At 41.5% G+C, this 10,485-nt stretch overlaps 1 protein-coding gene across 3 annotated transcripts in view; it reads right to left on the reverse strand.

Moving 5' to 3' along the window:
* disp1 (dispatched homolog 1 (Drosophila)) overlaps positions 1-7,969 on the reverse strand; it is a 78,539-nt gene extending 70,570 nt beyond the window's left edge. The window contains exons 1-2 of one of the 3 annotated variants that reach the window (XM_041958534.1): positions 7,836-7,969; positions 5,842-5,928 (exon numbers count right to left, since the gene is read on the reverse strand). The gene's annotated coding sequence lies outside the window, so the exon portion shown is untranslated. Of the gene's footprint in view, positions 1-5,841; positions 5,929-7,703; positions 7,762-7,823 lie in introns of those variants that run through there. The other 2 variants (XM_041958533.1, XM_041958535.1) reach the window with 2 other exon arrangements.
* Between the last annotated feature and the right edge of the window lie 2,516 nt (positions 7,970-10,485).

Below are 10,485 nucleotides of genomic sequence, written 5' to 3' on the forward strand. Positions count from 1 at the left end.
TGTGTTGTCTAAGAGATCATCGTAACTGATTGACAGATATCTCTGAGGGACAGAAAGAAGCACCACCAAATGTCTACAGTCATGCTAGCGGCTCTGTGAGGCTGTACTTAGCAGCAGTGCTTTGAGCTTAATGCTTTTTTTTGGCAAGCTAACATGCTCAAAGCTCACACTCAACAATGGACATTCACATTTGTAAACACTGCTTCAAGCCAGAGTTCAATCACAACTCTTCAAGGATAACTTTAGTTTTTTACAACCTGGACCTTATTTGTAGCATTAAATACGACCGTTTACTCACCCAGACAACTTTGGTGGCATTTGGAGTCGTTTTGAAGAAATTAGCCCCAGAGGAGCGGCGCGTATATCCATATAATGCGAGTACTCGGGGCATCCATGCGCAGCCTCTATAAACGCATAATCTGCGGCAAAACTCGTTCATATTCCAATATTTTGCTATGATATGCTGGTGCTATTCCCCTCTGAGCCCGTGGTGGCATGTTATCAACATCCGGCATCTCTAGACAACTACCTCTGACGTGGATGATGTCATTACCGAACGCCGGGCGCTGCGAGCAGCCAGCCACAACACGGCTGACTCTTCGGTGGTCGGCTACGAATACGCAATAACGAACCATAGCTGTGCCAAACTATAGCTAAACTAGCCGACCGCCGGCTCAGAGGGGAATAGCACCAGCATATCATAACAAAATATTGGAATATGAACGAGTTTTGCCACAGATTATGCGTTATATAGAGGCTGTGCATGGATGCCCCGAGTACTCGCATTATATGGATATACTCTGGGGCTAATTTCTTCAAGACGACTCCAAATGCCACCAAAGTTGGGTGAGTAAATGGTCGTATTTAATGCTACAAATAAGGTGCAGGTTGTAAAAAACGAAAGTTATCCTTTAAACAGGCAAAACAAGCGAAGAACCACATCAACTCTAGCAACTAAACCAAACATGCGAAACAATTTAGTATTCAAACATTTCAAACAAGTTGGGAAAAAGGCAGCATTAATCTATGAACCTCATAAAAGGCCACTTCAGTCGTAATGTCATCCAACCTGTAAATGCTGCTATGTGACATGACTTGGAGGTGCGTTCACAACGTTTCCACAACACAGATCAGCCTATTCAGAACACTCTCGTCCATAAACCACTGTTTGATCGTTAATATGATCCTGAAAACCACTTCACCTTTTCAGGCAGCAATCTTATCCATTCTGGGGAGCTCTGGTAGACAGCTGAGAGGTTCATTCTGAGATAAAGGAAAATAGGAGAATGTTGAAATTATTTTCCATGTGATTTCCATGACTGGAAATTCAGGCAACTGTTTAAGGTGTTTCAGGACACGTGGGAACCCTGATCTGGCAGAGGCTGAGATATTTCCACAGTGAGTGAAAACTCAGATCCATGGGCAGGGAGAGGCAAGGGATTTCAAGATATCTGTATGTCAGCTGTAAAGAAATTATACGAATAGCCAAAAATGTTATCCCATAATTGTTCAGATATTTCAGTCTGGACCCAAAATGTTAGACCAATCAACAGACATACAGATGAATCAACAGACCAGCACAGACATCTTTAGAGCCACCGTGCTACTGGCATGGCTAAAAACATCATTGGAATGGATAAAATGCATGCTGGAAAAGACAGAAAGCACAAGTGAAAACCTGTGGCTCTTCATCTGATCAGAGTGAAATCAGTCTGATAAGAGGAGATATAAAATGGATGGTGTGGCAGCTGGAGACTGCATGCTGAATTTCCTGTAGATTTCCTCTAAATTACACTGTGTGAGTGTGTGTGCGTAATGGAGGAAGTTGGTAGATAAATCCAGCAAGTCAGCCTTCAAAACTATTTTTGAGAGTCATCCAGTAATTCTGATGAGAACAAAAAACATCCATTTTTAGTTCACAGACAACGTGAAACTCATTTATAAACCAAATGTTTTCTCTTAGCCACTCCTTTATTTGTCCTCATTACTTTCTGGCTTTTAGGAAACATGATATGCAAGGGTACACAGAGTGCAGCTAGTAACTGGAGGATTTAGTAGAGTTTTGACTTATGATAATTCATTCAACTGCGTTTATGACATCTTAACTTTAATCATTTTAAGGTAAGGTTTTTTGCAAAGTGAACTGATTTTTTTAAGTGAACTGAGCAGATGTCAGGCAAACACAGGTGTTGTTTCACAAGCTGTACACTGTGTGAAGCTTTACACACTGAAATGTGAGTTCAGCATAAGTTCTGAACGTTTCTTCTTACTAACTCATGATGCTTTCTTTGTCTAATCGTACATGACGTAGATATGGAAAGGATTCCAGATACGATTGAAAGCTCCACAAGTTATAAATGGACCATATGGTGAGACGGCTTTGTAAATGACATGGCCTCGATTGAGATGTTGCTACACATGTTGCTGTGAGTTGCTTTTATAAAATCAAATCACCTTAAAGGTCCAGTGTGTAAAATTTACTGGCATCTAGTGGTGAGGTTGAAGACTGCAACCGACTGAATACCTCTCCCCTCACCCCTCCCATCCAAGCAGGCAGGAGAACCTACAGTGATGGCAAAACTCTCAGTCAGCACTTTTGTTCCTCTAACTTTTCTTTTGCCTTTGACAGATTAATGACAGCTAAAAGCCATTTCCAAAGGATCTTTTCACAGGCTAGTTATACTGTTAGATGAAGTAAAACTTAGAAATTTGAGTCATGGGTAGAACTTCATCCCCACTGAAAGCAAAATATCAATCTCAGACTAAATCCATGTTCCCAACAGGCCTTATAGTGAGAGGCTTTGTCTCCTCAGGGCTGGGAGAGCATCTCTCTCAGAAGTCTTCAGATGATCCGGCCTGCCAGCACCAAAAGATACAAATCCATGCTGCGTAGCAGTTTGAAGTCTCCACAAAGACAGACAGAGATTAGCCATGCTGGTGCCACGGGGGTCCACAAGATCCACCAGTGTCTCCATCCTTCAGCTCAACATCAAAGAACGTAGTGCAACAGTTTGAATTATAGACCGCAAATGTGTGTGATCATGCCCCCAGTGGCAAGCTTCTCCCGGCCTGACTGCCCCCGTGCCACCCCGAGGAGAAAAAACACAGGACACGGCTCATAGCATGGCTCGATAAATTACAACAGCAACAACTGCACACTAGCAAGAGGACAGAAGGTCACTGAGGTCAGCAGGTCATTTAATGGCTCAATTCCTCAACTACAACAGCAGTTTGAAGAAATTTATAGTGAAAGTTACAGTCGGTTTAAGCTCTGCCAATCATATATATTACTACTGTTTTAGATTGAAATGTAACCAGAGGTGGTTTGTTGTATCTTATCACCTGTCCTGATATTATAATAAGAATTTATTCATCTATTACACTGATGATATGGCTATCTGATGTCCTTAGAGTGAAAATGCAGGTGCAGACCTGCCATTTATAGCCTATTTTCCAACAACTTTTCAGACTGTCCGAGCATTACCTCACTTTCCTTTACTGCCATTGCTCAGGGAATATTCCCCTCGTCCAAATGCCAACGAGTACAATCTGGAAAGATTAGAGCATATTATCAGCAGATGGACAAAAGACTATTCAGACCAGGCCATTAAAGCGCAGATGACACATGGGATTCATTCTGAGGCAACGGAGATGAATACTGGTGTCGTCAGCAGGAGGTAATGGTGGTAAATAGAGCAAAAGAAAACAAAGAAACACTGATAACACAACAGATGCTGATGTAGAAAATGTTGATAAATGTTAAATGGCAAAATCCAAAGATACAAAAGGCATCGTTTTCCAGGGATGATGTATTCTGCCGGTGGTAGCAAATCAAGGCTTCAAGAAGAAATGGAGGCATTATAAATGTTTCCAATGTCAAAAAATACTATGTAAAACTCTGGATTTTGGTTCTGGCATGCTTTTTGCTGAAAGGTGACACAAAGATAGCGTAGAGCCTGATTCAGGAACAGAGAGGCTGGCTTGCAAAAAGACAATTCTATGGAAAAACTTGCCCAGATGGAGATGGGCCAAAAATGAGATGGCAAGCAGCTGTTAAAGCCAGCTGTCCAGGCCAGTTGTTCATAAGGGCAGGGAGACCAGGATGGAGGGATTCAGAGACATTTAGAAAAGGGGGGGGGCAGTGGGGGCACAGATATAACAAGCTGACAGAGATGGTGAGGGTTAATAGAGAGGGAGGAAAGTAAAGAGAGCTGCGAGGACTGAGTTAAAAGTCACTGAATGCGTTTTTAACACTCAAAAGAGTGGGGCGCATTTATCTGTTCACATCAGTAGGGCAGACTTGGCTCCATCCTTGATTGCAGTTTCTCTTTAAATTGCAAAAACTGAACAGAAAACTGCTTTGAGAACAGGCTCTAGAGCCTTATACGGTATTACAGCATAGTATGTCTCTGCCAACCAGTCACGTTGTAGTTTATATCCATGTCAGTCCAAACTCAAAGTAGTGAAGACTCTGAATGAATTTAATTTAAGTGTATTTTTGGCAAAATGGAAGACGTCACTACATTGACATGTATGATTGCAGTGATTACTGTCCAGTGAGAAATATGCTGTCTTCACTTAGAGACTCTTTTTTCCAGAGGAGCACAGAGGACTGATAGAGAGCTTCATCACATGGTGCAACAACAATCACCTGAAGCTCAACATCAGCACAACCAATCAGCTTGTGGTGAACTACAATGCTTCAAATACGGATGTTGCTACAAAGCAGCTGCACATCGTAAAACATGGCTGCTTCACACACATCTTCAACCTGTCAGCACAGAAGATCTATACAATCACCACAGATTAATGTCATCAATTCAGTATCTGGCAAAATGTGAAACACGGTCACAATCTCCCCGTCTGTCGCTGAGCTATGGCGTTACGCTTCTGGCCACAGCTGTCGCTGGTATGGAGGCTTAATCACAATAGATCCATGTTAGAGAGAAAAGTGAGCAGTAGCGAGATAATTATTACACTAATTATTACTACACTACAGTTTGCTAAACTAGCCACTGATATATATGTAATAATTCTTCCATGGCCGGACAGGATCACTCAACAGCAGATCTAAGCCACAAAATATCATCTGTTAGTACTAAATTCATTTCACACACAATGGGCTTCTGTGCATTTTCTGACACAACAACAGAGCTATTTTATTCCTCACTCAAGTGTCTTTGAGACAAAAGTTTAACAGAATACACATGGTGCTGTAAAAAAGCCCTGCATTCTTTACAGTGAATATTCATGGTTGCCTCACCATCCGAGCTACAGTACCCTTCTTGACTTTGACCACAGCATGTAAAGGACTCACAGCTATCAAAAGCATTACTATTACTGTGATGTTTAAATGTAAATGTATTCACATGCATGTTTGCCTCTATAGTTTAAGAGCGTGGATAACTTGTGTCAGTGAAGGCAATTATTAGTCTGTTTATACACATTAAACACAATGGGACGTCCCACAGGAAAGCCTCTGTGCACGCCTGGTCTCAGGGAATAGTAAGCATAAGACTGTCCCCTAGTGGCCTTTTCTGAAATATGCATGCAACTACTGAGGGATGACAGTACAAATACATGGCATGATGAAAAAAAAAAACCCTACTTGTCCCTAAAAATTTGTGAAAATCAGCAGTAGAACTCAAGTGTATTAAAATATATGGCTGTAAACTGACATACGCATGCAGTGTTTTGTTAATGTATGCTAGTTCGATGCGCTCACTCATTTTGGAAAAATATGAATAAAGCATCATCAATGGTCTTGGGGAGTGTGTGTGTGTGTGTGTGTGTGTGTGTGCACTGGGTTTGAAAGAACTTGAACATGTTCCAGACGCTTACTGTAAATTCTCCAGATGAGCTCTGTGCTTGTGCTTCCTGGTTTCCGACAGCAATGCGCTGATCTCACCTGGCAGCCTCCAGGAAGCTCTAATCAGAGAAAAACATTAAGAAATCGTTGAAAAACACTGAGCAACATTTCCCAGCACAATAAACATTTCTCCCACAAACTGCAGATCAGCCGAAACGGACATTTATCTCATGTTGCCTGTAAGAGCCAAGGCAGAAACACCTGGTCTGACAAAATATTTCAGAATAAAAATGTTTTTGATGGGCCCGTAAAAGGTTCTCCACTTCCAGGAAAATGAACGCTAACAAGCGCATGGGGTCGCTTACACTGATGGATGAGTCTGGACGCGTGCTGATGTCACACTTGCATCTTTATCGGAAAGTGCAAATCGTGGCCTTACTCACAAACTAGAAGAACGCGGTCTCTGAAGCTCAGCATCGACAGATCGCTTCTCTCAGAGCAAACCTAAAAACTCTAAAAACCGAATAACAGCAAGCATCTCATTGGTAAACTAAGACTTTGGGGCTGTGTGGGGTTTTCTCAGAAGAAAGCTGCAGCGACACTGGCCGGAGGACAGCCACAGACAGTTTCAGCAAGAAAAAAACCTTCCCTCAGTCCAACCCACTGACCCAGTGCTCTTTGCCCTTCATTTACCACCTGTTTCTAAACAAGCATTTGGCTCGAGAGCTGCCGGTCACGTTCATATGATGCTGAGCAGCTATAAGGAGAGGATTAGTCGGTAATGCTCGTGAGAGAAACACTTTTACAACAAACTACTGACACAGAGCTTAGTAACCAGCCCATATGCATATAGCATTAAATACCCTTTCACTTTTTCCATTAATAACCCATTCTTCCTCTTCTAACTAAAATCAGAAGTTAAATGTGTATTACCATTGAGCTTGAATGAGAGTTCAACTGGTTCGATCACAAACACTGACTTCAGTGTGATGTAACGATTCCAGTAGTCTGGGAATGTGCACATGTTGTATACACAGGGGCTGATCGGGGAGTGTTCAGAGGCAAGCGGCACATATTTCAGAGGTTTCAGGGATGTGACTAAGATCAAGATAGCCGTTTTCATTTAGAGACTTAAGATACAATAAGAAAGCAGAATTCAATAGCGTAGGTGCACTTAGACTGAGCTGAGGAGTTAGATCATCTGACCCGGACAGATGCAGAAGTGCATAAGCCAGACAGAGTTAACTGACAATGGAAGTGGACTCCGCAAACACAACTCCTGCTCCCACAAGCAGGTGTTCAAATAAATGAGTTGAGCAACTGGGTTGAGAGCAGGCGCCGTTTCCAGCCAGCTAACATTATCTGTAACAATACAGCCAAACACAGCCGGGGAGCAGGGCACAGGAATGGTTTGCACAACAGCAGTTTCGACATTTCTGACTGGGAAGTAGACCGTGAACTGCCCTCACGTCGTTGTCCACATGATGCCGCTTCAGACGTGTTTTATCCAACTAATAAGGCGCAAATGACACACAAACTTCAGTGTTATTTACACTTTTTCATTCGCACTACTTAACGAACAGCTACAACTAAGCACACGCTCGCATTTGTAACGTTATTCAACTCACAGGGTTGGTTTTAGTTCATGTTAGTTTAAGGCTGGAACATGTTCTCGTGTCAATTAACATGACGTTATCACTATAGCTTCGGCCTTAACGTTATGTCAAATCACAGGAGACCCCGCCGGCCAAGCTAGCGTTAACCTTTGATACCAAACCTTCTTTACGCCAACCTGAAACACCTCCCATGCCTCACCATCACCGACAGCTCCAAACTCTGGATATTTAGCTTCATTTCACCACCAAAACAAACCAACGCTCATGTTTGCTCTCACCATGCTAGCTAAGTTCATGTTAGCCGACTGCTAGCCACTGCCGGCTAACCTCGCTGACCAAAACAGCTGGCTAAACAACAGCGGTGTGTCTGAGCTTCCCTTCACAAGCTGCATACTCACACGGGCACCCACCGGGCAAGACGGCAAAGCACACGCTCTGAACGAGGGGGCGATAAGAAAAGTATTCCCGGTCCCTTTCCACTTCAGTTTCTGCCGGATGCTGGTGGATCCACTATCCAAGCATCAAACCATGTTGAGTGGGCAGCTGCGCACTGAGTTCTTGTTTGCACTCTAAAGTCATTACGAGGTTTCTGGAGAATTGTAGGGAACTTCGAAGGGAACTAGAGGACACAAAGTGCCCTAGCTTCTTGACTCCTAGCAGTCTACATAGCGGTTGACTATCGCTATGTTATTCTGGTAGTTTTCTGTTGGCGGGCTTGTAAAAATGATCACAAATAAGGATAAATAAAACTGAATAACTATTTGATTTTAACAAGTTAAAAACGCTTTTCATGTCACATTTTCGTTCAGTTTAGGTTACGTTGTGACAAGTATTACTGATTTCCACACTGTACTAAAAGGGCAAAATACTGAATAATATTGTAAAATGTGTATGAAAGGATCAATGGCGGAAGATTCAAACTCTCTCTCTCTCTATATATATATATACACATACATACATACATATACACACATGTATATATGTATATATAATATATGTATACATGTATGCATGTATACATATACACATATATGTATGTATATGTACATACATACATACATATGTGTATATAGTCTTTCTTCCATAACCACAGTAATGGCAGTAATGCACTTGACACAACGTTTCTGTGACACAGTTAATGAGCAGGAAATAGAAGGCAGTGGAGGTAGATGGAAGGTAAGAACAGCTAAAACAAAAGTACTCTCACAAGCTGTTAAGATGGTTGTCAAAAGTGCATTCAACTACATTAAATGAGTACATCAGGGTCAACTCATAAATATGTTTTCCTCTCATTGCCTGCAGTGTGTACGAGCACATATAATGGCTGCTACAGGTGCACATTTCCAGGATCAGTCAGGAAGGGGATCGATTTTTCTCACTGCAGTCATTTTGATTTGTCAGAGTGCGAAAAGCATGTGTGAGTAATAGCATTAATTAATGATGGCTCAGTTCCATTCAGTTGTGAGTGCATGCTGGTGAACCTGCATGCATAATACCACAGTCCTCAAAGTGGCACACCTGAAGCGAATGCATTCTAATGATGTAGCTTATCAGGCACACCTGTGTTGGAAAGAAAAAAGTGTACTTTGTATTTCCAGTATGAAGACATTTGAAGTTTTTATGTCTTTTTGACACTAGGGGTGAAAAAATTGGGAGGTGTGTAGCAGCACATTATGCTAAGATATAGACGAGGCACTACAATAAACAAGAATGATTCTGTCAAAAACAGATCCACATCAAAGCTAAGGATTCAACTTATCTACAGCAAAACAGCAGTGACACTCATTTGTATTTTCTCCTTGAAGTCCAACTCCTCAGAATGAACTGAGATTTTTATATGACATTATTTGCAATGCTGTTGTTTTCTCAAACTGGACAAACTTTCAAGTTTTTAAATCATGGTGGTTGCAACCTAGTTTTATGTTCTAACATCAGCGCTTGGAGCACAACCTTGACATTTATAAATGTGTTATTTTTTTCTTCAGACAAAGAGAAATGACTTTATTGCCCCACTAGGAAGCCTCAGATAACAGGACATCTCAGAAACAGGTGCAGAATTTAGAAACTGTTCAGTCAGAGTTCGATATTAGATATCATGATGCTCCAGCAAGCAAACATAACAGTATGTTTTTTTTTTAATCATCCAACAGCGGTGTTTCTCTAAATAAAGAATTTAAAGTACAAAGTGATGGAAACATGCAATCCACAAATTAACTAATTCATTTTCCTGTTGTTTTTTTTTTTTTTTTGGTTGCTGTTATTGTCACATGGGGCCAGCATGACTACCAGACTGCAAAACTGTACAGATTCTGCAGAGCAGCATCACACCTCATTTACAAAATCTGTGACGCTCCACTCTAAGTGAAAGCTATAATATACATAGCCAACTGTAAATATGGCACCATAAGCACCTTATATATGAGCACTACGAGTCCATGATGCATTATTCATGACTGTTAGGTCACAGACAACTGCTTTAACAGCATTAATATTCATCACATTCTATTGTGCAATATAAATGTTTCAAAAAGCTTCTGACTACTTAACACCTCCGCTGTGGCAGATAAGATCTGTCTTCTTCAAAAGCACTTTGACTGCTGTTAAAGGAGCACAGAACACTTGTCATTCGCTTTGCTCTGTTCTGATTTTCCCAGCATGACCTCCAGATCAAACTATGCATTAAACAATAGGATTTTACCCAACACTTAGAGTGTTCTTCTTCCTGTTAGCTCTCACCACAAATTTCAGATTTATTCGAGCTGTTTCTTTGACTAAAACTCGTGACAGCGAGTTAACAAATGAAAGGGCATATCTTAAAAGCAACACAGCGTCGCCAAACTTGCTTTTCTGGAGTGTGCAGAGAATGATATGAGGAGCATAGCCGCAACAGCTCTGCAGAGGCGAAGCAGGTGCAGGCTGAAATGAAGCAGAAGCAGCAAAAAATATTAATGGTTGACTTAAATGGGCTGTGTTTTTCACTTGAAATGTCTAATTGATGCGCATGTTAAGTTAGCCACCTGGATCCATTACCCCTCCAGAATTAAACCTCTTTTAATTTCT

Source organism: Chelmon rostratus, chromosome 18 (genome assembly GCF_017976325.1).
Source record: "Chelmon rostratus isolate fCheRos1 chromosome 18, fCheRos1.pri, whole genome shotgun sequence".
NCBI lineage: Eukaryota > Metazoa > Chordata > Actinopteri > Chaetodontiformes > Chaetodontidae > Chelmon > Chelmon rostratus.